General features: G+C 48.3%; 1 long non-coding RNA gene, 3 other non-coding genes and 1 pseudogene across 5 annotated transcripts in view; all 5 read right to left on the bottom strand.

Annotated features, from left to right (window-relative positions):
• Positions 1-298: 298 nt before the first annotated feature.
• On the bottom strand, positions 299-2,768 carry LOC105356602 (uncharacterized; annotated as a pseudogene). The gene has a single exon (XR_013647612.1). The product of XR_013647612.1 is annotated as an uncharacterized LOC105356602 (transcript).
• Positions 2,769-3,651: 883 nt separating this feature from the next.
• LOC144983799 (uncharacterized) overlaps positions 3,652-27,761 on the bottom strand; it is a 55,328-nt gene continuing 31,218 nt past the window's right edge. The window contains exons 2-3 of the long non-coding RNA XR_013647613.1: positions 21,368-21,433; positions 3,652-3,884 (exon numbers count right to left, since the gene is read on the bottom strand). This is a non-coding gene — a long non-coding RNA (uncharacterized LOC144983799). The remainder of the gene's footprint in view (positions 3,885-21,367; positions 21,434-27,761) is intronic.
• Positions 14,136-14,243, bottom strand: mir125b-2 (microRNA mir-125b-2). The gene has a single exon (NR_107167.1). It is a non-coding gene; the product is annotated as a microRNA mir-125b-2 (primary transcript).
• On the bottom strand, positions 20,826-20,921 carry mirlet7c (microRNA let-7c). The gene has a single exon (NR_107168.1). It is a non-coding gene; the product is annotated as a microRNA let-7c (primary transcript).
• mir99 (microRNA mir-99) lies at positions 21,143-21,246 on the bottom strand. The gene has a single exon (NR_107169.1). It is a non-coding gene; the product is annotated as a microRNA mir-99 (primary transcript).

Below are 27,761 nucleotides of genomic sequence, written 5' to 3' on the forward strand. Positions count from 1 at the left end.
TAAGGACTGAGCGACATTTCTGCTTTGAAGCTCAAACTGCTGTGTGTGCTGACGATCCGAGCTCTGCTCAGACACACACTTTTAGACCCGGTTCTGAGTTCGGTTGCTTGTACCCCTAGAGCTGCGGGACGGATCGCAGTCTTAAATCTCCCACACATAGCGCTCATGTAACAAAGCACCCCCCCCCTTCCCCTCAAACACAAAGCTGTAAGTTCGCGCTCCGCCGGTCCACTTCACTAGTGAAGTGCGGAAGCGGACTACTTCTTTTATATTTTGTTTGTTACTTTTTTTGTTAAAGTCACTTCCCTCAGTTTATACTGGATCATAAGTCATTAGTTGGGAAATAAAATGAAAAAAGCAAAAAAACGAATAGCAGTTATATAAGAACGAAAAATGTCAAAAATCCCCCCCCCCGACGATGTCATCGTCCATCCCGATGGTTGACAGCAAGCATCGTCAACGGCCAATTTAAGGGACATCGTCCAACCCTAATTGAAATACTGTTCCGTTTCGGCTCTTGTTCCTTCTTGTCTTGTTTTCCTGTATGTTGGGATCTGGTGAATGCCCACTTGGGATATCCACAGGTTCGGAGGGCTTGGTGGATATGTTGCTCTTCCTTCTTCTTTCCGTCAGAGCTTGTGGGGACCTCCTGGGCTCTGTGTTGTAATGTCCTGATGACGCCTAGTTTGTGCTGTAAAGGGTGGTTTGAGTCAAATAACAGGTACTGATCTGTGTGAGTAGGCTTTCTGTACACTTCAACCTGGAGCTGTCTGTCCTCTCCAATGATCACAGCACAGTCTAGAAAGGCTAGGGTGTTGTCCTTTGTGTCTTCCCTGGTGAACTTGATGTTCTTGTCTACTGCGTTGATATGATCTGTGAAATTTCCACTTCCTGGCTTTTGATCTTGACCCAAGTGTCGTCCACATATCTGAACCAGTGGCTTGGAGTTGTACCTGGGAAGGAGTCCAGGGCTCTTCTCTCAACTTCTTCCATGTACAAGTTGGCTACAATGGGTGAGATTGGAGAGCCCATAGCACAGCCGTGTCTCTGCCTGTAGAAGTTTCCCCTGAATTGGAAATATGTGGAGTTGAGGCACACTTCCAGCAGTTCGCAGATGTGGTCTGGTGTAAGATTTGTTCTGTCTTGTAGCTGAGAATCCTGTAGTAATCTCTTCCTCACTGAAATCACTGCCTCCGTGGTGGGAATGCAGGTGAAGAGGGAAGTTACGTCGTAAGACACCATCGTCTCGTCACAATCCAGCTCAAGATGTTTGACTTTGTTTGCAAAATCTTGTGAATTCTTAACATGATGCTCTGTGTTGCCAACTAGAGGGGCCAAAATAGTAGCCAGGTGTTTAGCCATGTTGTAAGTTATTGAGTCAATGCTGCTGACAATGGGTCTCAGTGGTATTCTTTCCTTGTGGATTTTTGGGAGGCCATAAATGCATGGAGTGGTATTACCCAGGTACAGTCTGTAATAAAGAGGCTTGTCGATGATTTGATCTCTCTCCAGTCTTTGTAGGCAGTCTATAACCTTTTTCTTGTAGCCGCTGGTTGGGTCTCTTCTAAGTGCTTCATATGTGGTGGTGTCGCTGAGTAGGTTGGTAACTTTGGCTTCATAGTCCGCCGCATTCAGGATCACAGTGCATCTCCCTTTATCCGCTGGTAAAATGTTGATACTGTGGTCCTTCTCCAGGGCTGTCAAGGCCTTTCTTTCATCTGAGGAAAGATTGGAAGGTGGTGGTTTGGCACTGGACAGTGCCGCCGAAATTTTGAGTCGTAATTCTTCAGCTTGAGATCCAGTCAGATTGTTCCTCTTTATGGCCGTTTCTGTAGCTGTGATGAGGTCTACCACGGGGATATGATTTGGTGTAACCGAGAAATTCAGCCCCTTGGATAATACCTCTTTCTCTGTTTGGGTCAGCTCACGGTCGGAAATATTCTTAATCCACCTCTCTCTATCAATCCCTGCCTTAGTGTGGTTTCCTCTATTCTCCCTGTTGAGCATGTCCTTAAGGATCTGTTGTTGGTTTGTGAGAATCTGAAATTTCTTGATTTGCCGTTGCTTGCTTTTGTGGTGTTGTGCCAGTTGTGCTGTCCGGGTGAAGCCAACAATCTTCTCAAGAACTTCTTCAGTAACAGTTGTGGCCAAGTTGTCCTGTAGATTCTTCATTTTGCCTTCCAGGTTGTTGATGATGAAATACGTCTGTCTGATTCTGTCCTTTAAAAATTGGGTTCTGGCTCTGTGCATGATGTTCTCGGCTCTGTGTCCTTTAACCCCTTTGCCCATCTGTAGGCTTTTGAGAATCATGTTGCTTTGTCTGCATCTCATGTTGAACCTGAGGTGGTTCTTGTAGTCCGCCAATTTCCTAGCTGTCTTCTCCAATTCACGTACCAGCTGGAGGGTATCCTTCCCAAAGTTAGAAAAAACATGTCTATGAAACCACCCTTTACAGCACAAACTAGGCGTCATCAGGACATTACAACACAGAGCCCAGGAGGTCCCCACAAGCTCTGACGGAAAGAAGAAGGAAGAGCAACATATCCACCAAGCCCTCCGAACCTGTGGATATCCCAAGTGGGCATTCACCAGATCCCAATATACAGGAAAACAAGACAAGAAGGAACAAGAGCCGAAACGGAACAGTATTTCAATTCCGTATATCTCAGGTCTGTCTGAAAAACTTAAAAGGATTTTCAAACAGCATAACATCCCAGTTCATCTCAAACCAGTCAATACCCTCAGACAAAACTGGTTCATCCAAAGGACAAAATTCCCAGCTACAAACAGAGTAATGTTGTGTACTCAATCCACTGCAAAGAGAACTGCAATGAACAGTATATAGGAGAAACCAAACAACCGCTACACAAGCGGCTTTACCAGCATCGCAGAGCCAACCCAAGTGGACCTGAGTCTGCAGTACATCTCCACCTGAAGGCCACAAACCACTCTTTCGAGGACAGTGAAGTCCGAATTCTAGCCAGAGAGAAAGGATGGTTTGAGCGAGGAGTGAAAGAAGCCATCTTTGTCAAGAAGGATAAACCTTCTCTTAATAAGAATGGTGGTCTCAGGTTTATTCTTCCATCCATCTACGGCAGTGTTTTGAAACCTAAACAAACCAAACCAGTTCCACCTGAGTCGTTAACCGCTGAAAGAGACGACCAATTTGGAGAGGGAGTCACTGACTCCCCAACCCCCAGCTGAGGACAAAGGACTATTAACGACCCGAAACCACATAGGCTAAGTGGACAACACCTCCAGTTTCAGGTCTGACTCCTCCCCCAATGAGCGCATATATACCAGCTCTTAGACCAGCTATTTCAGAATTGACAAAGCCTCTTGGATAAGAGGTGAAACGTCTTCCAACTTTAAAACCAAGTCCAGATGACATCCCCTAAACCTACTACAATGGAACCAACCTGGATGAATGAGAGTCTTCATAGACATTAAAAAATGATGTCACACTATTTGTTATAAAATAAAAGTTTATGTTGATGAAAAAACATCAGGCATACTCAGAAAATGTTTCCCTTAAACTGAAACTTTTGCTTTCATTGGATCACATCCTTTCTATTTGTTAGAGAAAAGTTGTTTTCAGCCCCACAGTGGGGTCAGTAACTGCCTTCCCGCCCAGCCTTCTGCTACCTCCGTGGGGCATAATCGGGCTGTTTCTCTGGATGTAGCAGGCTGTATTGGTCAGAAGCTTGAACTCCGGCGGTGGGAGGATCCCTGAGGCCTCACTAAGTCAGCAGAAAACACCATGTGAGTCATTCAAGCTCCTCAGAAAGCTCACAGAGAAAACCAGGGAGTGGGCGGGGCCTGCTGCTAACCAGCTGATTTTAGTCAGGATCAGGTTTATCCTAGAAAAGCTCTTTCTCCACAATCTGAAAACACACAAACAGATACAATTTAAAAACTATGAGTCCCAGCGAGACGCACAACAACATGGTGAAGACAGGAGAGAAAAGCAAAGCAAAGAAGTCCCTCCACAACAGCTGGAAGGCAGGATTCAGCAGGTGGAGGCGGCGTTCCAGCGGCGGCGCCGCCACCTGCTTGGCGCATGAAGGCAGCTCTGAAGCTCCTTCACGTGCGATCAGACCAGGAGTTCACGTTTCACGGTGAGTCCAACACAGAAACAGAAACCTGAGAGGACAGGTCCAGAGCTGTGTGCTGCAGCGCCTCCCCCAACAGGAAGCATAGGTCGAAGCTTCAGAACGTCAAGACTGAAGCACAGGAAGGTGAAGCATGACGGCAGCTCTGGAGCTGTGGGCCATCACCCGGAAAAACCTCCAAACAAAGCCAGAGCATTCACTTTTCAAACCTGCTTTATTTGACATGGATGTGAAGTGGTTGAATTACGGCCGCTGAGGCACAGCAGCCAAAAGGTTCAAGCCTCAGATGTTCCAGCCGTCACCCAAGCAGCCTCTGTCCTTCAGCTCAAACTAAGGGTTCGTTAAAACAAAAATATTTGGAGAGAAAAAAAAGGGCTGAAATAAAATCCTTCATTCTCATTTCAGGAGTTGAGCTTCCTTCTCTTTTCTAAAGTGTTCCTGATTCCATCAAACGGCAGGAGAGCGGCTGAACAATCCCAGCAGCACCTCCATCTGTGATGCTCACGGCAGCAGATGACATGCTCTTCATCAGAGCATCAGATGACATGCTCTTCATCAGCAAATGACTTCTCTTCATCAGAACAGCATCAGCCCCACTGATTCAAACTAGACGTGACACCAACAGCCTGTCCCAGGTTTCCATAGTAACCATGGCCTTAGTGAGGAAACCCAACTAAATAACATCAAATCCAAAGACAGCTGTCAAACCAACAAAGTTCACTTCTTGTGTTCTCCTCTTTGTAAAATCAGGCATGTCCAAAGTCCAGCAGGTCCCTGTCATAAAATCAAAAACATGCAGCCCCCAGCACCTTCTAAGTACTGTGTGTATGAGTTCTGGATTGTGATTGGCTAGTTTAAGGCTCTGAAAACCTGTGGCTCCTCGCCCTTCAGAGCCTTAAAGGCCAAACAGAAGAGCAGATCTATTCGTTGCTTCGTCCTTCAGAATAAATAACTCTGTTATTTCTCTGTTGTAGTTCACATGTAGACGTTTACAGTCAGCATTTCATTGGGAATAATATGAAACATTTGAATAGAACCCAGATTTATTGTTGATTAAAGGTTTTATTCCACACAGACTTTTTCTTGAGTTTATTTCTGGTCTTCAAATAAAAAACTGACAACAATTTTCAGATTTATTTCTGTTAATGTGAAAAGTATCCCAGTGCATAACATTTTCATGAAATCGGTTCTTTTGCATTCAGCGTTACTATACGGGTGCATAGAAGGCTGGCTGACACTTTTCACCAACAGTTTGGACACCCCTGCTCTAAATGCTGGAGCTGTCACTTCCTGTTTTCTAATGAAGCTGTGAGAAATGAGAGTGGAGATCTGAGGAAGCTGGATCTTTGTTAGCGGATCGTCTCAGGCTCCCTGTCTTTCACATGAACATGTCAGACGTGTAATCCTCACGCCAGTGAGAGGCTGAGTGATGACAAAGATGCTGGAAACATCTTTACAATGGCATTAGTCATGGCCAACCGCAAAGCATGTAATCCACTTAGAGCATCTTCCTCTGGGGCTTTTATTTTGAAAGAGAACCTGAAAAATAAAGCGCTCCAGGCTCTGTGAGCCCTGGAAACCACGACCCAAACACTTGATCTGGAGAAAATTGTATCGCTTCACCTCTGCTGTTTCAGTGCACGCTTCCTGAAGAGCGTGCACGCTGCTGCTCCGTCATGCTGTGGCATGATGGGAGCCGATGGGACAGGCGGCCTGCAGCAGCCTGGGCCCAGCTCCACGCTTTGTTCCCAGACGGTGGGGGTTAATGGGTTTCTGAGGGGGGGTCTAGCATTCCGTGCTGGAGAAATTAGGATGCAGCCTTCGTTGTTGGAGCTGGGGAACTGTCTGCCACTTTCCCAGCAGCCCTTGGGCCGGTGACAGGGAGATGGATGATATCTGCAGCCTGGCTGCACTGCTCCCCCAACACACACAAAAAACACACAAACACACACACACGGTGTCTGCCTGCAGTCCTCACACACAGACTCTGAAGACAGAGCAAACAGCACAGCAACACAACTTTCTCTGACACACACATAGTCACTAACACACACACAGCCACTAACACACACACAGCCACTTAACCACACAGCCGCTAATACACACACACACACACACACACTAACACACACACACACACAGACATTGACACACACACACACAGACACTAACACACACACACAGCAGGGGTATTTATCTAATACACCCCACTCTGCTGCCTCCTGGCACTAAATCCAATATCCTTCATATCAGGGAGAGTCTCACATATGAAAACAATGACGTGTTTGGAGGGAAAACAGCCGCATTCCTCAGCCGTCTGCAACATGGACAACATTTTCCCAAAGTACCACAGACACACAACATCTGTTTGTTTGTTTGTTTATTGATGTTAAAGACGTATAAAGAGCAGATCCAGGGGCAGGAATGGAAACATGCAGCATTCCAGGAATGTTTCTGAAACGTCGGAGCGGAAGATGTTCTTCCCTGGACTGCTGCTCGTCTTCCTGTTGTCCAAGTCAGCGTCTGTCACCTGAACCACAACCCGCCCACACGAGGTGGGGGGGGGGGGGGGCACTGCACTTTTCGTCTTCCTCTTCCTTCTTTATAAAAGGGATGGGATGGGAAATAAACGAGGGGGACAAATAGGGCAACAGTGAAGTGGGGGGTGGCATGGGGGAAAGGGAAGGCAGAGTGGAGAGCAGGGTGTGCAGAGAGACATCCACCATCGTTTTAAGTCACTACAGTGGGACAGTGCAGAGGAAAGGTCATGGAGTTTCTCTGCTGTGCAGGTCTGACCGTTGTTGTTTCTGCTGGAGAATTATCGTTTATTTCAGTCTGACATTGAACATGCTTGAAGTCTCTGCTTTAGCTGATGAAAAAGGTATTTCCAGTTTTAGAAGGAACATGTCTTCTGCAGTATTGGAAGTACAAGGTACTCTGTTTTTGTCTGATTTGAAATACCTGAAATACCTCTACAGGTTTAATTTTTGAGTCACTGGCCAAGTTGGCCAGTAGATTAAAAAACTCTACCAGCTAAACACAGTTTTATCTGCCAAATGATATCACTATTTTACACAGAAAAACCTTAGGCATTTTACTTTTTGAAATGAGATTGCATAAAAGTATTTTATAAATGGTATAAACATGTCTTTAATGTCATCTAACTGTAAACTCAAATTCAAACATCCTGAGAAAACAAGAACAGATTTACTAGAGATTTCCTAATTCTGTCTGCAGATGATCACATTTGATATAAAACTAGGGCTGCACGATATGAGGAACACTTGCGATATGCGATATTAGTGATCAATATTGCGATGACGATATAACTTGCGGAAGATGAACAAATAGAAAAACAACCAAAAACATAATTTCCCTTTCAGTTTAAAAATCATACTCAAATGACCATCGTCTACATAGTAGGCAAACATCTACCATAAAGGGCTACATCCAACTGTTCACAAACGTGAAGGCGTCCATCTGATTGGTCAAATGCATATTGGATGTATTTGATTTGTTAAATACTTGAAGCTGCCATTAGATTGTTTTAGCACGTTTAAGGTTAACATTTTTTGCAATTTTCGACGTCTTTTGCGATATGCATATTGTACAGGTTGATATTGCCATAAGGATAAATCGTAACAAAAACAGTGTAATGTTCAGGATTAATATTAATAAATGTCATTAACATTAAAGCTGCAGCTGTCTCATGAGGGGAGGGGCGGGGGCTTCAGCCGCATCTTAAAGCCAGTCTTTGACAATGTTGTCCGACTTTAATCCGGTCCGTGATTTTACACACGGAACAGCCCGTTAGCACAGCATCATGCTATGCAACAGCGCTGTCTCCAAGCGGGTGCTGTGGGGCGGGTGATGTGGGGCAGGTGCTGTAGGGCGGGTGGTGTGGGGCAGGTGCTGTGGGGCAAGTACTGTAGGGCGGGTGCTGTGGGGCAAGTACTGTAGGGCGGGTGCTGTGGGGCAGGTGCTGTGGGGCAGGTGGTGAGGGGCAGGTGCTGTGGGGCCGATACTGTGGGGCAGGTGCTGTGGGGCAGGTGCTGTGGGGCCGATACTGTGGGGCAGGTGGTGAGGGGCAGGTGCTGTGGGGCAGGTGCTGTGGGGCAGAAACTGTGGGGCAGGTGGTGAGGGGCAGGTGCTGTGGGGCAGATACTGTGGGGCAGGTTGTGTGGGGCGGGTGCTGTAGGGTGGGTGCTGTGGGGCAGGTGGTGAGGGGCAGGTGGTGTGGGGCAGATACTGTGGGGCAGGTGCTGTGGGGCAGATACTGTGGGGCAGATACTGTAGGGCAGGTGGTGAGGGGGAGGTGCTGTTGGGCAGAAACTGTGGGGCAGGTGCTGTGGGGCGGGTGCTGTAGGGCGGGTGCTGTAGAGCGGGTGCTGTGGGGCAGATACTGTTGGGCCGATACTGTGGGGCAGGTGCTGTGGGGCAGATACTGTAGGGCAGGTGGTGAGGGGGAGGTGCTGTTGGGCAGAAACTGTGGGGCAGGTGCTGTGGGGCGGGTGCTGTAGAGCGGGTGCTGTGGGGCAGGTGCTGTGGGGCAGGTGCTGTGGGGCAGAAACTATTAGGCAGGTGGTGAGGGGGAGGTGCTGTTGGGCAGAAACTGTGGGGCAGGTGCTGTGGGGCGGGTGCTGTAGGGCGGGTGCTGTAGAGCGGGTGCTGTGGGGCAGATACTGTTGGGCCGATACTGTGGGGCAGGTGCTGTGGGGCAGATACTGTAGGGCAGGTGGTGAGGGGGAGGTGCTGTTGGGCAGAAACTGTGGGGCAGGTGCTGTGGGGCGGGTGCTGTAGGGCGGGTGCTGTAGAGCGGGTGCTGTGGGGCAGGTGCTGTGGGGCAGGTGCTGTGGGGCAGAAACTATTAGGCAGGTGGTGAGGGGGAGGTGCTGTTGGGCAGAAACTGTGGGGCAGGTGCTGTGGGGCGGGTGCTGTAGGGCGGGTGCTGTGGGGCAGGTGCTGTGGGGCAGAAACTATTAGGCAGGTGGTGAGGGGGAGGTGCTGTTGGGCAGAAACTGTGGGGCAGGTGCTGTAGGGCGGGTGCTGTAGAGCGGGTGCTGTGGGGCAGATACTGTTGGGCCGATACTGTGGGGCAGGTGCTGTGGGGCAGATACTGTGAGGCAGGTGCTGTGGGGCAGATACTGTGAGGCAGGTGCTGTGGGGCAGATACTGTGGGGCAGGTGCTGTGGGGCAGATACTGTGGGGCAGATACTGTGTGGCAGGTGCTGTGGGGCAGATACTGTGGGGCAGGGCTGCGGTCAAGTTTTGTGCAGGTACAGCTAAAGAATGAAGAGACTGGATCCAACTCACTGCTGTGGACCAGACTGTATTTGCTTAGTGTCAGACACCATCATTATAATAATGTTCAATGTCTTTAAAATGACCTTTTCTTTAAAAGAACGTGAACATTTCTCAACGACTGCTATCATAAAAAGTATGGTTGGGATGAGATAACATCAGTCCAAGTCACTCATCATCCTTTCAGCTGCATGTAGAGCCAGCCATGAAGTGTATCATCAATACATGACATAAAAAAATCAATATGGGATTTGAAAAAAAGAAATCAATATATGAAAGTGAATTAGAAGCTGATTCATTTAATTTGAATCTGAAATTAAAATAAGGTCTTAAAGTTTAGGAGGCCGTTCTTAATCTGAGGGTCTGCATCATAACTGGATCTGGATGACAGAAACACGCAGCTCATTACTTTAGCCGTCTGCCTTTTATAAGATCCATGATTCTGTAGAAACGCTCACATAAACACTAAGTATGGGATTGGCGCCCCCAACCTGAAATGTCCCTGAGGCTGCGAGCCCGGCAAGTGTCTGTTCAGTGGCTCCAGAAATCATTTGAATGATGTAAAATAACAGCCAGCAGAGTCAGAGACCGAAGAGTCTTCCACTCTGATTGGACTGGTCAGTCAGAGTCTGTCTGGTGGCCGAGGCTTTCGCCCCACAGCGACAGGGAGGCCAGCCTCAGGTCACCCTGACGCCGCCGCCGGCCAGCCTGTCAGACAGAGCTTCATTATCCGTGCTGGTTACAGCTCAATAACTCCACCAAGCTGTTAGCAAGATACCAGGTTTCCCTGGCAACGCCTACCAAAGAGATCACAGGAAGGGGAGCTAACACAGAGGCTTGGGGGGGGGTGGGGGGGGGGGGGGGTGGAGGAGGAACCCTAAAAAAGAGCAGCTCGTGTCTAAGACTGTTCCAGCAGGCTGTGCTAACCTCTGTTTGCTTCCCATTCATCAGTACCGCCTTTCCTGCCCCGCATCCACAGCCCCCCCCCCAGCACCACTGCCCCCCCAGCTATAATCTGTAACGTTGAAGTGGTTTATTTCTCAACACAGTCCCCCCCGAGAAACTTTTGTGCTTTCTGTGTGCGGGGGCAATTACTTTAGAAGCAGCTCTCTGATATCTGTCCTCTGATTGGATTAAAACATAATTGAATTGGTTGAGTAGAAGGCGTGAGCGCTCAGGTGACTGTCTGGCCTCCTGCCGCAGTGTCTGGAAACACAGACACTCCTGCCCCCACCCCGGTCTGTTCTTTATCTACCATACCTGATGCCCCCCCCATCCACGTTCTGCACTTCCTCCCTGAAAACCAGTGGAAAACGCTGAAGCAGCAAATCCTCCCCAGCTGCACACAAACATGCTGGAACATGGCAGCCTCTGCACCCTCTCAAACTAACACAAAACCGCCACCTTTCATGACAACATTTCAAGAACAATATCAAACGATGCAGTTCCTCAGGTGAGCCATCCATGCCCATGCAAAAAAATCTGAATCTGGCCCTGCATCACATCCATGAGAAGAGAGCGCCCACCATTTTCCAAGTAAGCATCTGACATGTCTGCAGCGGTTCCTTCACATTAACGGCCAACGGACTGTTAAAGATCACTCAGACGGGTCCACGACTGCACAGAAGTCAGACGGGTGAACGTCTGCACGGCAGTCAGATGGGTGAACGGCTGCACAGAAGTCAGACGGGGGAACGGCTGCACAGAAGTCAGATGGATGTAACGACTGCACAAAAGTCAGACGGGTGAAAGTCTGCACGGCAGTCAGATGGGTGAACGACTGCACAGAAGTCAGACGGGGGAACGGCTGCACAGAAGTCAGACGGGGGAACGGCTGCACAGAAGTCAGATGGATGTAACGACTTCACAGCAGTCAGACGGGGGAACTACTGCGCAGCAGGTCAGACAGGTGAAGGACTGCACAAAAGTCAGACGGGTGAACGTCTGCACGGCAGTCAGATGGGTGAATGACTGCACTGTAGTCAGACGGGTGAAGGAATGGACAGAAGTCAGACGGCTAAATGACTGCACAGAAGTCAGACGGATGAAACGACTGGATGGCGGTCAGATGGGTGAACGACTGCACTGCAGTCAGACGGGTGAACGACTGCACTGCAGTCAGATGTTGAACGACTGCACAGAAGTCAGACGGATGAACGACTGCACAGAAGTCAGATGGGTGAACGACTGCACTGCGGTCAGACAAGTGGTGAACGACGGCACAGATGTCAGACGGGTGAATGGCTTTACAGAAGTCAAACGAGTGATTGTCTATACTGCAGATAGATGGGTGAACAACCACATGGCAGATCAGAGAGGTGAACGACTGCACAGATGTCAGACAGGCAAACGACTGCACAGACGTCAGACAGGCGAACGACTGCACAGGAATCAGACTGGTGAACGACTGCATGGCAGTCAGACGTTGAACGACTGCACTGAAGTCAGACGGGTGAACAACTGGTAAGACAAGTGGTGAACGACTGCATGGAGGCAAGGCGGGGCAGCGACTGCACAGCAGATCAGGCAAGTGTCGAACGACTGCACTGCAGGTTAGACAGGTGAACGACTGCACTGTAGTCAGACGTTGAACGACTGCACTGGAGTCAGACAGATGAACAACTGCACGGCATTTAGACGATTTGTGCCACAGCAGTGAAGATTGAGTAAATTAACGTAAACAATCCCACACATGCAGACAGGCGGCTGGAATGTGGGAATTTTTTGTAAAACTCTCCTCAAATGAATGAAAGTGTCAGTGGGAAAGTCCTCGTAAACCAAGCTGGATCTCAATGGTAAAGATGGACCACGAAGAATGATGGGGGTCTAAAGTTACAGCTTCTAAAAGTTTGTTAGTTTTTGTTATTCAGGCTCAGGCTCTGGTCTCAAGTTTATTTCATACATACAGTCATGTTTTTGTGTTAGTATGAATTGCATGTGGGGTCAGGGGGTGTCTGTGTCAGGTTGGGGTGCTGGAGGGCGTTGATTTAAATATTTTTTGGTTTGTTTCTAATTGTAAAGTGCTTTGAGTTCCTGAAAGCATGAAGAGCCCTTTTGTAAAATAAAGCTTGATTTGATTAGAAGCTTGGTGTCTTTTAAAGGAAGATGAATACAGATTTTTTTTTTAAATCGAACTTTAAGTGACCCGTCATATTTTTCACTTCAGTGTATTCCGACTCTGACTGGGACCGAAGACAAAGAAAGATTGTTCTGAAACTTTAAGTCAAGCATATTTTATGCCCAAAAAGTTTTAGTTGATTAAAACTTGATTCTTTTACTTAAACTAGTGTATTCATAACAAACAAATAAATATAAACTCTAATGTTTTTTTTTTTTATCCTTTTCATCTGCAAACTATGGACTGACCATGCAAAAGAAAAATCCTTGGGGGGGGGCTGTCATGATGCTTGTGTTGTGGGCTGCAGTGAGGCAGCTCAGGTCCACATCAGTCCAGACGCTGCTCCCTCAGAACTCTGGGACTTTGAGTGTTCAGAAGCTGATTTAATGGCTGCGAGTGCTGTTCCTGCCGGGGCAGCGGCAGGGTTTCATCTGTGGGGTCTGCCCGTCTGTCAGACAGACTCCCATAAAACTGTCTGGCCGCTTTGTGGCGGCGGCTCAGATCTGGCTGCTCATGCTCGCCTCTTTGGTATTCATGGGACACGGCGCTCCTTCAGCTGTTGTTGGGGGCTCTGTAGCACACACTGGTTAGGCAGCATCTACATTGTTCACTGTGACACCAAACAGGAGCACGGAGAGGAGGAAAACATCATTAGGGAGAGCTGGGAGAGGCTGTCAGAGGGAATCAGGTGTTTGAGGACACATCACTGATGTGAGCGCGTTAGCAGAACGGAGGCTTTCAGAAAATCCTGCAAACGGTCAACGTTTGAGAAGCAGGTCAAAGTAAAATGTGGACAAATTCCCCACTCCCAAGAAAAAGGAGGACCTAATTATTTTAGCAGCTCCTCTGAAGCCTGATCGTTTTCCATGTTGGGTTTGTCCTTTTGGGGGGTGGGGGGTGGTTCAACGGAAACCAGGCACCTTTCAACAGAAATGATTACACAAATACTACCACAAATGACAGATCTACCCACAGATTTAATTTTCATCTATTTTTATTTAAACTGCTACCTTTTATTCAATATTTCGAAAATATGTATTCGTTTCCGTTTGACATTTTGAAGGGAGTCAGGAGAAAATGGCTGCTTTGATGTGGGCGATCAGAGACGGACTGGTCAGCGGCTCGCACATGAGCAACATACATGACCGTGCAGCACATGCCTGCACAGACACTGTGCATGCTGCTTCAGGCTTTGGTCCATGTGTGCTGCACGTCTGCAGCAGCGTCAGCGTGAGCCGCTGCGGCATCAGCCTCACGACCGGCGCCGGCTCAATGAGTCCAAGTCAGCTGGTCTGGACCGATATTTCTAATTGTCTGATGTGTCACAACAGGACGGACATGAAGAGTGTCGGCTGAAGAGGTAGAACTGCTGGTTCTACTGCCTGAAGGCAGCAGTGCTGCTGTGGAGGTGTTTGGTTGTTATTTCTAAAATAAATCCTGCTAAGGCCGCTCAGAAACGCCGCAGCACGCCGTGACAGGCGGACACACAAAAATCCGACATTTGCCTCATACTTATCTGAGTTCCTCAGCATCTTCGCTACATTTTTAACAGAGAAACCGGCGCTGCTTGGTTACGACCCCACCCCTGGAACATTTGGTAGAAAGTCGATTGTGCCCTCCGCCCGCGTCCCAAGAGCCTAACCCGTGATTTTTTATCAAGAGAGCTCACAAGTTAGGGTCTCAGGGAGCAGGTGAAGTACGACAGAGTCTACCGTGGAGCTGCAGATGCTCTTCCTCCTCCTCCTCCTCCTCCTCCTAAGTCAGAACCTCTGCACACTTTCATGGCCCAAAGGCGCCGCAGCCAGAAGGTAACTCTCTGCGGTCCACACACAAAATGCTTTGGCGCTCTTGTCCTCCTTCCACCACTGCGGACAGCCTTTTTCTCACAGCGCTCAGCGTCTCTTCTGCACAAAGACATGCAGAGGTAAAGCGCTGCACGGACACCGGACCCTGGCAGCAAACAGGCGCAGAAACCACAAAGAAGCGAAAAAAATGTCCCCAGAGTGACACAGCAACCCGCACTGCCTGCTCAGTGCTAACTAGCCTTTGTGCTGGAGAAGGAACCCCCCACCCCCCACCCAAGCCAGCCAGCTTCTTTGTCTGAGAGAACATCAGCTGATCATCACTACATATTTCTTTCCGGACAGCTGGAGCAGAACTCGTCAGGTGGATCGGCGCTCGCTCTGGCGATGGGAGCAGATTCCGTCTGCGCTCCTCTCCATCCGCCCATCGCCTCGTCTGGATTTACCCAACATCCAGGTAAAGGTACACCTCTCACAACAACATGCTCCCTCCCTAAAATCTGAGACCTGCACACTTCCCTCCGCATGAACTCGCCGCCAAATGAGCGGCGGCCATGGCAGCAGTAAGTTGTCAGACTCCAATCCGACATGAAACAGCTCTGCTCCAATCAGACGCAGCAGCATCCACGCCTCAGCTGGCATCAAACTCCAGAAAATATTTACACATTCATGTGTCACTTTGATCCACCATTCCCACAAACACATTAACCCCCCCCCAAACTGAAACACAAGTCCCTCCACCTTTCCGAAAGCTCCTCCCCCTCAGTCCACAGAAACAATCTAAATAAATCCGTCTCTCTGGGGAACGCCAGGAAAAAGTGGGAAAGTAAAGGCTTCCGGAAACCACATGACGCGTTCCCCCATCTGGCCGCCGCCGCCTTTTGTTGTCCGTCTGTGAGTGAGGATGAGGAGGAGCAGAGGGGAAGAGCAAGGCAGCTGTAACTGAAGGGGGGGTGAAAGAAAGCGAAGCCGAGACGTCCGCAGCCAGGCGCAGGTCCGAGCGGTGGGACACCCCCCCTCACCGCAAAAGGACACCCCAGAGTATTGCTCGGTCTCTGCATCCCACCTCCCCCTCCAATTTTCTATCATAACTCCTCCCCCCGCCCCCACTCCAGACGCCGGGACATCATCCGTATCGTGACACTGTCATCTATGGCGCTCCGTGTTTCTCTCTTTCTTTCCCGCTCAGGTCCAACATGATGCGCCGCCGTCACCAAACACCCCCCCTCCCCCTCCTGACCCTTGCACCCCAAGCCCTGCCTCTGCTGCCCCCACGCCTCCACACCCAGCTCACGGGTCCTGTACCTGCCGTCGCCTCCCCGTCTGTTTCTGCGTCTGGAGCTGCCTGCCCAAAGTGAGGTACTGCAGCAGGAGTCTGCAGCGACAGCCCCCCTCCCTCTCTGCTGCCTCGCCGCTGAACACTCCTTGCACGCATCACTTTCTTCTCTGCTCACAGGGCGGCGGCGGCGGTGGCGTCCTGCACCATGGACCGTCACATGAAGGCACACGAATGCAGATGAATCTCAGCAGCCGCCATCGAAACCCAAAAACCACAAAAAAGAGCCCCCCAGTGATCTTTAATGGAGGGGGGGTGACGCTGCAGCAGCTCTGCTCAGAACAAACTGAAGCCCACATTTCCCCCCCTCTGGGTGGGTTTGCATGGGTCCCGGCCCCAGCAGGCCTGACACTCCTCAGAGGGGTGAACATCACTTCATGGCGCTTTTCTGAGCGCCGCCGCTTCCCCTGATTGTCTCTCTGAATGCAGGAGCTCCACCCTTGACTGCTTTTCTAATCTCAGACCTCCATCACCTTCAGCTCCAGCACAGATTGGGGTGGTGACCCTGTGTCACAGGGAGGGGGCAGGGATCTGCAAATGTTTTCATTGATTGATTAGAGCTTTTAATTCAGATGGAAAACAGCAGCGTCTTCACTGCAGCTCACCGAAAAACAAGACAAACGTCTAGAGGAGCGTTTCTGCGTTTCTTCTGAGGGGGGGGGGCAGAAACCTCTGCTCCAGCTTGAAGACAACAGCAAACCCTGTAGCCAAAGTCAAAAGCGTGGCCAGGTTGAAGTCTAAGGGGGTGTTTGTCTCGCTGCGTGTGACGCAGTGACTGGGGGTTGGGAGGCGGCGGGTGCCAGCAGGCGGCAATGTAGGTGATCAATCAGCTTCATTACAGACATGTCTCTGCAGTGTCTGGAGACGCTGCTGCATCCTGCACCCCCCCCCCCCCCACCACCACCAACAAAAAACGCTAACGTCGCTGCAGCAGACTTCACACAAACCACGACTGGAGGGGCTGCTGAGTGTGGCTGCCGTCCTTCACCGGGACCGGAGAGGACCGTCCAGGGGGGAGGATGGGTCACGTTTACTGGACCAAAGGTCTCAAAGGCCAAACAGCTCCAGCTTCATCTGCCGATCCCAGGACGGGTCCAGACAACAGACCCACGCACATACAGATGCATTAAAGAGGAGGAGCAGGGCATGCAGGGGGAGGAGAGCAGGGAACAAGAGGCTCAACACCCCCAGCCAACCAGCCAGCGAGACATTCATGACCGTCATGTCTTGTCACGCCAGCTGTCCGGCCAGTCAGCAGATCCTGCCCTTGTCCCTGCCCTTCTCCGATCAATGGCATTGATCTGTCCCAGGGGTCAAGGGGCAAGAGCGAACCAAGGGGGGAGAGTGGCTGATGAGTCCAGACAGATCGATGACCCCTCCGTCTGCCACCGCCGGGCCTTTGGTTATCAACCAGAGCGCAGCAGCAGGAGCTGTGCAGCTTTGGGAGGAAATGATCTCCTCCAGGTCTGATCTATGTGAGATGGAGTTTACTGAGCAGAGCAGCACTCGGAGCAGGACTGACGGGGCTTGGGGCTCAGGCGATTTGTTGCTGAGGTCTCCACCCGGCTGTGATGTCAGGCTCCGGAGGCCAGTCACAGATCTCCAAAGAGCCTCAGAGGAGAGCTGCGATTGGCTGACTCTTCCCGTACTTAGTGACACGTTTGAGGAGCGCTTAACCCATTCAGGCCTAGAGCCTCCTTTTGTTTGTTTCTCTCTGAACCAACCCGTAGCATCACATCTCCTCAGGAAAAGCACACATTTTTAGATCAGTCCCTCAAAACAATGTTTAAAAAAGGAGAGCAAAGCCCACAACGATCAGCGTCAGATCAAATCTGAATGAGCTTGGAGTGAGGAATGCTGAGGACTGTGTGTCGAGGCAAAAACAGCACAACTTCCCTCCATGAAACAAAAGGTGCTGCACGAGGCTGCAGAGAGCTCTGAGGCTGCAGAGAGGACAGTTAACCGAAACCTGCCTGAGATGAGTGTCTCCAGGCTTTTCATCTGTTACCTTTAATGAGGAAAAAAAACTCTCATCTTACTGTTTATATTTTTTGCTAGAAATGTCCTCTTTCTTCACCGATCATCAATGCGGTCGATGAAGTTTGTTCCAACTCAAAACGACAAGCTTGTCCTCCTTTTCAGGAGAAGAAATCTCTTTCAAAGGGCGAGAATAGCTGTGACATGTTAGTGACATGCAGCAGCCCTGCTTCAGCCGTGATTTATGCGTGGGGAGGAAACGAGGGCACGGCGGGACTGCAGCGGGCCGAGGCGGCATAACCCCAGCTGCCATGCTGTCCCCCACACATCTGGAGGAACCACTGAGGAGAGTCGAAATGACGGGTTCCAGAGTAAACAGGCCCCTCGGCTCTGCCTTTCCTTCTCTGCAGCCCTCTGTCTCAGTGAAATAAAGCAAACCCTGTCTGGAATAACAGTCCCGTGTGACCTTCTGCAGAGTCCACTTTTCATCACTTCATCGGCCTGTTTTCCTGCCAGCGGGTCAAACAGCAGAAACGTGAACCCCCGCCATGGAGGCGGACCTTCCTGCCGGCGTTGTTGAAAAATACGGGATAGAAACACTTCTTGGGTTTCTGGGAATTACCAGGATCATGTTCCTGCACAGAAACCAGTTTTCTGATGGTGGCTGAGGCAGAGGTCTCCTCTTCACTAAAGACTGTCATGATGAAATGTTTAACCGCCAGTGGCCGGTGAGTTTCTGTTAAATCAACACAAACTTACTGAACAAAGAAAATCCAACATCAGAATTAGGTATAAAGCTCTCATTCATAAAACTGAACCAATTTGATTTTAATTCAACACAAATATAAATGTTGATTTTTAACGTTTCCATCCAAAAGCATTCCTTTTTTTGGTTCAGACAAACAGTCTTTATGGAAGTTATCATTTCCACTGAAGGAAGAAGGACCTTTCTTAAGTAAAATGAGAAATTCTTAGATTTAAACCAACAATTTAAACTAAAACTAATATTGAATTTTTTAATACAGATGGATTGATTTTAAATCATCGATTTTTTTAAACCCAGCTCCATCCAGAACAGTCAGCTAATAGGAGCTGCCCTTTGGCTGACGCACAGGTGCATGCTGGGATCTGACACTGATTTCGCTTAAAGACCAACTCCAGTGAAAATAATGTTTTTGGTGTTTCTAACATGTTCTTGCGGCCTTTTTCTTATGATGGACATATAAGAAAATTAATCTTAAAATTGTGTTTCTGAGTATTTATTCAAATAATTGTAATACAAATAATGCAGTTAGAAAAAGAGCTTATTTGTGCTTATTTGGGCTTCTCTCCTGGATCTATCCGGGTTAAAATACATGAGGGAATCTGAGCCTGAATTACAAAAACTAACAAACTTTTAGAAGCTGTAACTGGAAGGAGCAGCACTGTCCAGCAACATGAAGACACACTCCAGCAGTGATGCAGAATCTCAGCAGACGTGAAACAGGGTTCTTGATTCACCTGGACGGGTCAGGATCCAACAGTGGCCTGCTGGGACACTTCAGTCCTGTGTACTGATTCAGAGTCTGTTTCCACATGGTGGCTCAGGGCCAGACAGAGGAGGCGGTAGACGCAGCCATGCAGTCCACAGAAAACAGAGACCCCAGTGTCACCAAGACCAGCTCCAACCTGAAACTAGACCTCCCGTCACAAACGCTCATTGTGTGGAACCGTGGGCAAGGCGAGGAGATAACAGCCAGAAACGTCCGCGTTTTCCCACGCTGAGAAACGCCGAAAACAACTACTGTCTGATGGGAAAACTGGGACGACACAGCTTTAGAAAAGCGCCAGTTTTAGAGATCGAACCACAAACCCTCCAGAAAAAGGATCGAGCAAAAACAGCAGCAGCTGGAGAGGCTGTGCTGTACAACCACACAGGAATGTGACATTAAACAGAGCAGGGACACCCTGGGATTCTTGACCATCCATGTTCATGCTTACACCAAACCACTGAGCATCCTGGGATCTGCACACATGCGGCTGATGGACAGCAGGCCATGGAGCCACATGGAGGCCAGCGGGACTCTGAACGCCCAAAGAGCTGTGGCACAAACCCAGATCAAGACCGCAACAAGGAAACGTTGCATACGGAGGGGGCGCTCACAGCCGATCTGCAGCAAACCCATGACATCAGTCACTAAACACCCAGCATCATGACTCAGTTGTTCAGGACAGCTGGATGTTGTCCACAAACCAAACTGCACGCAGCAGAAGACCACAGGCGAAGTCCTGAACACACACTTTATGCTTATTGGTGGATGGAAAACCAATGAAAAGTGTGACCACTGCCGCCTACTGTACAGGGGTACAATCGTTCCTGTGAACACTGAAAAGGGGGAAACTAAAGAAAGAGAATAATGGAGCTTTAGCGGGAATCAATATCAACTGAATAAGAGACCTGGAGTGAGGGTGACATCATCCAGAGAAAATGATGTTCTTCCCTCTCCAACCAAATGAAGTCAACCCAATCGCCATTTTTCACCGCCATGTTGGAACGAGATGACATCGGTAAGCAGTGATTGGTCCGAATCAATCTGAGTCAACATTTCTATGGCAACCACTCTGGCCAATCAGGAGTGAGCCTGTTGGAAAGCCACACCCCGAGGTTTCAAACATTGGATGTGAGACCCCTTACTTTAATTGAGGCATCTGATCGGTCAGGTCATAACTTGAATAACTTGAAAAACAGGAAAAATCTCACAAACAAATAAATAATCAAGAAGACGTTAAGATAAAGGTATCAGATAAAGAATTGTCATTCTGATCAATGGAATGACTAACAGCAGTTCATTTCTTTATATGAGTCTACGGGATCTTGACTTCTTAGCGCTAGCAATAACTTCCTGTCTGGAATGCCAGAATGGGAGAGTCACTCAGTCCAGTTCTATTATACAATCAATGAGCAGTAGAAAATGACTGCTCTGAGTTTGTGTAATTTCTGTGGAAAATACAGACAAATACAACAGGATGCTGTTTCTGCTCATTTAACTCAACACGACACATAAAGACAAGAGTTGGTCCGAAGAGCAGCAGTCCATCTTTGATGATTATAGCAGAAACGACACCACTGTGAAGACCACTTCAACTGTGAAGAGGCTCTTGAAACCGAGGAGAGGGAATCAAGTAAACACTGACGTCATACGTGCGCTCCAAGGAAAGCTAGAAGGTTGTACAGTTAACTCCCAGGGTGTAATTCTAAACCATACAACCTACTACCTCAACCCGGATGCACACATTTTCAAACAAGCCGCCTATAGCTGCCACACAGACGCGGTTCTTTCCTCCTTCCCCTGTTCAACACACGGCCTCCTTTTTCAGCTTCTGCAGAGCCTTCCAGACAGTTGACTTCTTCCGCAGTGGTGCGGCAGCAGCGCCTTTCTTCAATGGGCTTTGCCATACTCATAACCACCACAGGCAAACACAGCTGGGCCACACAAGGAAAGAACATGATGATAGTCGGTGTTCACACCACACTGACAGAGACCCACAGAGGCGAGCTTGTGCCGTCAGATTTTCCACAAGATCGGATCTACGGGTTTGTGCCAAATGGCCAAAATACCAGAATAAGTAGGAAGAGGCAGTAGGAAGCGGGTCCTTTGACAAACCCACGGTACCAGAGAGGGGACTCGTCCCAGACGCTCCCGGCTGAGCAGACAGATGGTACGAGAGAGTGTTAGCTTACCCTTGATTGTTGCTTTTTGGGGAGGTGGGGGTCGGTTTCCTGGCAGGTCAACTTTCTATTCCCTTCCTTAAAAACAAAGAAAGAAAGTTGTTTTCAGTCACTGCACAAATTTGCGTAGCTCTTCCAGTGTGTCTAAATCACTGTCTGCACTTTCAACACTGAGGGGCCAAAAACTCTCTGAGGGCGACGATGAAGACCATCACAGGACCACCGCCGACACAGACAGAACATTTACACTATCAAAATGCCCAATTCTAAATTCTCCAATCTGAAGCCTCCGCTAAAGCGGAAAAACTGAAATCCCCGAATCAGATCAGCATCTAAAACCAAATGCTTCAACGCTGAGCCAAGCCCCGCCCAGCTCCACTTTCAGGAAAATCTGTTCAAATTTGCTTTAACAGTCCTTCAAGGGTAAAAAAATTAAAAGTCAAAGAAACCTTGGCAACAGTATCACATCCCATAATAATCATAAGAAGAACTCTGCTGCTCTCTTAAAGAGCTGGTTCCAGGCCAACTGTGGCTGTGGTGAGAGGTTAGCTCAACTTAGCCAGGACCACAAACAGCACAGCCTGAGAGGGATGCCAGTGTAATCAAGCATGCCGTGTGCTACCATTAACCGTGCCGCTGCCAGAGAGCCCCCAACAAGCCGGCGTCCTCACGGCCCCGGCGGCTCAGCAAAGCCAGGCTGGGCTGGGATTTGATCTGCAGGATTTTCTGCAGTGTCTCAGCGGGAACTCTTTCTGTCCAGCTGTGAGCGTCACCGTGTAGCAAAGCGCCGCCGCCATTTTCTCCAGCACAAAAGGGAATAAAAGAAGAGCAAACGGCATTAAAACGCTTTTCTGCCATCATCATTCAGAGCACCCCCCCCCCCCCCTTGTGTCCGTCCCGCCCCCACTGTCCGGCCCAGAAACTGTTACAAAACCTCGGCTGAAGGGATCACATGATTTCCTCCCGGAGAGCTGCAGCATTCCCCGAAAGTATTCTGCTGACATTGTAAAGACATCTTTTGTGTAAATCAAAACGTCAGCCCCGCCAGCACCCCCTTCCCAAAATCTGGCACCTTCTGGTGGGAAGCAGTGCAAAGGGCGGTGTCATGGCAACCTCCACCTGGCAGGCTGCCCGACGCCCCGAGTCGCAGGGAAGCAGGGACTAATGCGGTGCAGAGCAGGAATGCTTAGCGGCTTCCAAAGTCAACTCTCTGGGTGAGTTGATTGCTTAAGATTTCACAGCATAAGCCAGAATCTTTCTGACACAATAAATGCATGAAACTGGAGGCATGACCAGCTGATGACAAACTCTCCGCTGCATGTCTTCATTCAAGGGTCTGGAGCCAAACCAAACGCAACTCAACAGACTGAAGTCAGTGCGTGTGGAATATGATCTGAAGCTTTGCAGGAAACACGGCCTGCAGATTCAAACTCTTATCTTCAAATGAGATTACAAAACAACATGGAGCCAGAAAAATGGAAATATGGTAAACTGAGCAGAAGTTCAGTCTTCAGATTTATTGACTTGGCTTTGTGAACAAAGGCCTTCAGGCTGGATCTAGTAACACCAATCAAGCTGAGCGGACGTTCTGAAGGTTAAACACCTGCATGTGTCTCGCATGTTTGGTCCAAGTCAGAAAAACTCTTTTGGGACATAATCGGTAGAAAGGGATTTAGAAATAAAAAGACAATTTACAGTTTTCTACAACTTTGGGTTTGATCATCTGAATGTCAGAGAGGTCCGGTTACTGAGATGTACAGCCAAAAAATGTCTTCTCTTTGTAATGACCATGAAATCCAACTGACAGAAACGTTCCACCAAAAGAATCCACAGGACCAATATTATTGTAGAGCATGTTTCATCACCAATTAGTTTCCCTTTTGGCAGATTCAGAGAAGAATTTCAAAATTATCTACAGAAAACTGAAGCTCTGTATGATGAAGCTCCGTCATAACTTGAAGATCTTTGACAAGTCCCAGTCCAGTCATCTTTTGATATTTTCAAAGTGTTCCCAGTGGTCTTTTTATGATGAAGATGCTGCTTTTAGCCTAAATCTTTTCTAGGACATAGTTTCTGCAGGTGGACGCATCAGAATGGAGCTGGTGACCCGTCCAGCATATGTTTTACGTTAAAAATGTGATCTTCTTGCAACTGTATTTTTCCTGATTCACAAATATTGAATAAAGAAAAAGACAAAATGCAATTTCAAACCTAATTTTCCTAATCTGTGTCCCCCATCGTCAGAAGAATAAAACAAAACAGAATTTTCTTCAGAGTAAGTCTTGGAGGATAACCAGGGTGACCCTCAGCCATGCTGTTCCAGTTCATCCTCTCCTCTCTTTAGGCAGACTTCTCATCAGCCTGATCTTTCATTGACGTCATTTTTCCTTTTTTCTCTGTCTTATAGCAGAGGTTCCAGTGTTTTGGTCTTCATCACTCACAGGTGATGCCGCCTCCATACTGAGTCTGGCTCTGCTGGAGCCGTCTTCCTCCTCTCCACACTCACCTCCTGCATGCTCAGTACAGCAGACGTCTGAGACGTCTGATTCATGACAGACAGACATGACTCGGCTCGTTTTGCCTGTGTGCTCCTCACATCCATACAGCTACAAACACATACGGCAGACGACAACGTTTACACAATATCAACACGCAGTTTGTGAAAGCCGGCCTGCATGAAGCAGCGCTGCATGGAGCCTGACCTTCTGGACATTTGTACTTGTGTGCTGCAGTTTTCAGTGCTCTGCAGAAAAACCGTAAACAATAGATGCATGTTGTAGCTGCTGCAATGGTGATGCACCTCTGCAGGTTTTCTGAAGGCAGGCACACACGTCTGCAGCTCGGCTGCATCTGTTTACGTTCCAACAGCTGATGCAAGGAATTCCATCCGAGGGAAATCCCATTCTTTCTGTGAGGTTTGCATGTTTGATGTTGGGACGGGATAATACTGTGAGGAGAAGACGACATCGTCGGCAGAGCCTGCGAAACCCTTAACATGCTCTCATGATCTAGGTTATAGGTTTCTCTTTAACATTTTCTTACAAAACTGGTCATATTTTAATTTGTCAGTGAACTGTCATGGCAAAAGACTGATTTCAAATAAGGCAAACAACAGGAAACATTTGGTTCTTCAGGGGAAAGCGAAGCCGATTCAACATAACATGAAGAAAAGAAAGCAGCGTCCTCAGAGAGAAGAACGGCGATGGCAGCAGCCACGACGCCACATCAGCTGCCACTGACATCACACTGAGCAGGAAAATACGTCTTCCTCTGTTTTTCACAGTAAAAGCTCTTCTGTATTTGGATGGCTTCACATTTCATTCATTCATATGAACGTCTTTAAAATGCACATAAACATGCGTGATGGAGACTTTCAGGGTTGAAGTGCTGCGGTCTCCGTACAACATTTATGAGGATTCATGGCACAACATGAAAAGTCTCTGGCCCCCCCAAGCAGAAAGTTTCAGCTGAAAAAGAATTAGATTCTGATGAAATGGTCAGGTTTTGCAGAACTACTGGTTCAACAAACAAAGGTGGACATTTAAAGTATTTGAGTAAAAACTGTAAAAAAGATGATTTCAACTGGAAAAACAAGAAATACTTAAAAATGTCATTTATGTGATAGATGAATGTTTGTTTTTCTTTATTTATACTATAAGGCTTCTGTATGGATGGAGGGAGTTTTTATGTTAAAACAGTAAAACCTTTGAACTGGGTTTACCCACACGTACCGGTCTCCTTTGGATCAGCCAAGAACAGGTATCTCAAAAAAGATCTTTGATCAATCATCAGACGCATGAATCCGTCTGCTTCCGATCTACCAGGAGCGGCTGCGAGGACGGCTGCGAGGACGGCTGCGTGTTTTAGCCGTGACAGACTGAAGGTCTGCAGTCAGCAGCACGCCGACTGCATGACTGCTTTATTCCATGGCAAAATAAGAGCTGCTTTGGTCTGAGTTTGAACACAAAAGGCAGAAGAACACAGAACACAGAAGCCACAATGTGTTGAGAGTTTTCCACACACAAAAAGGCTCAAATGATTTAAAAAAAAAGCTGCCTGCTGAGAACAGCTTCATGGATGTATTTTGGTCTCCCAGCAGAGTAGACCTCTTTAAAAACGACGATGAATGAGTGTCTTCTAACAGATGAAGCATATTTTCTGTTGTTTTTAATGCAGATTTTGCCAAACAGTCTCAGCTCTTTACTCCTAAAAGTTACAAACACATACCGAGCAATTTGGTCATTTAGAAATTTGATGGACTTAACAACCCCCCCCCCCCCCCCTGTTATTTTGGGGGTGCTTGCAGCCATTATGATGTTTAGTTGGAATCAGAACCTGATCCTTTGCAGAATAATTCCAGCATTCTGATTGGCTGCACTGTTGCCAACTCCTCGGTAGGGAAAGTAGCTGGCGGCTGTGATCACAGCAGCTGGAGGAGGCCGGGATTAAGTCCTAAGCGTGTTGTGATGGAGCACACAAACGCCACAAACCGAACCGTTTGTTCCACCAAATCCTGCGAAGAGGGAATCGCTGACCAGTATGTTTACCTTCAAAGTGTCCAACATGATGTTGTGGTAAATTTAAGGATTTAGTACTAAGGTTTTATCATATCACACCAGGTTTAGTATGAGCAAACCGAAAGGATTTTCTTCATTGTTACTTGCTAATTAGCAAATATGAAAAAAGGACTTTTCCAAACTTTTTGGTGCTGTTGTTTGTAAAGCACAAAACATCAAACCAAAAATAAACTGACCAAAAAATCAACTTTAAACTGAATTATGTAGGAAGTGTATTGCTGCATCCCTAATGTTCATGGGAAATGTAGGCAAGTGAAACAGAAAGGATTTTCTGGTTTAAAATAAGAGGATGTTTAAATACGCATATGTGAACTGCATACACATGCATGACACATGCATGACTGTGTACAGATGGATGACTGCGTACACATGCATGACTGCGTACACATGCATGACTGCATACACATGCAGGACTGCATACACACACACGACTGCGTACACACACATGACTGCGTACACATGCATGACTGCGTACACACACATGACTGTGTACACATGCATGACACATGCATGACTGCGTACACATGCATGACTGCGTACACATGCATGACTGTGTACACATGCATGACACATGCATGACTGCATACACATGCAGGACTGCGTACACACACACGACTGCGTACACACACATGACTGCGTACACATGCATGACTGCGTACACACACATGACTGTGTACACATGCATGACACATGCATGACTGTGTACACATGCATGACTGCGTACACATGCATGACTGTGTACACATGCATGACTGCATACACATGCAGGACTGCGTACACACACACGACTGCGTACACACACATGACTGCGTACACATGCATGACTGCGTACACACACATGACTGTGTACACATGCATGACTGCATACACATGCAGGACTGCGTACACACACACGACTGCGTACACACACATGACTGCGTACACATGCATGACTGCGTACACACACATGACTGTGTACACATGCATGACACATGCATGACTGCGTACACATGCATGACTGCGTACACATGCATGACTGCGTACACATGCATGACTGTGTACACACACATGACTGTGTACACATGCATGACTGCGTACACATGCATGACTGCGTACACATGCATGACTGCGTACACATGCATGACTGCGTACACATGCATGACTGTGTACACACACATGACTGTGTACACATGCATGACTGCGTACACATGCATGACTGTGTACACACACGTGACTGTGTACACATGCATGACTGCGTACACACGCATGACTGCGTACACACGCATGACTGTGTACACATGCATGACTGTGTACACACACGTGACTGTGTACACATGCATGACTGCGTACACACGCATGACTGCGTACACACGCATGACTGCGTACACACGCATGACTGCGTACACACGCATGACTGTGTACACATGCATGACTGTGTACACACACGTGACTGTGTACACATGCATGACTGCGTACACACGCATGACTGCGTACACACGCATGACTGCGTACACACGCATGACTGCGTACACACGCATGACTGTGTACACATGCATGACTGTGTACACGTTTGTGTGTATGGAAACTGCAGAAGTGTGAAGACTTAATAATAAAAGTTTCAAAAATATTCTAGCTGTAAAGCAGCAAAGCGGACGGGGGGGGGGGTTCATATCCTGGAAGGCAGGAGGCCGGGGTCAGAGTTCAGATGAGAGTGGGTTGGAGCTGGGGCTGGGGGTACAGGACTTCCCCTGGGGGGTGACATCTCACATCGTGAGCTAGACGCGGGTGGAAAAATCAGACGGACTTCTCCGGCTGGTAATCCATAAACAGCCGTTGGGGGAGGGAACGAT

The sequence above is a fragment of the Oryzias latipes genome, chromosome 14, assembly GCF_053564925.1.
Source record: "Oryzias latipes strain Hd-rR chromosome 14, Olatipes_Hd-rR_3.1".
Lineage (NCBI taxonomy): Eukaryota > Metazoa > Chordata > Actinopteri > Beloniformes > Adrianichthyidae > Oryzias > Oryzias latipes.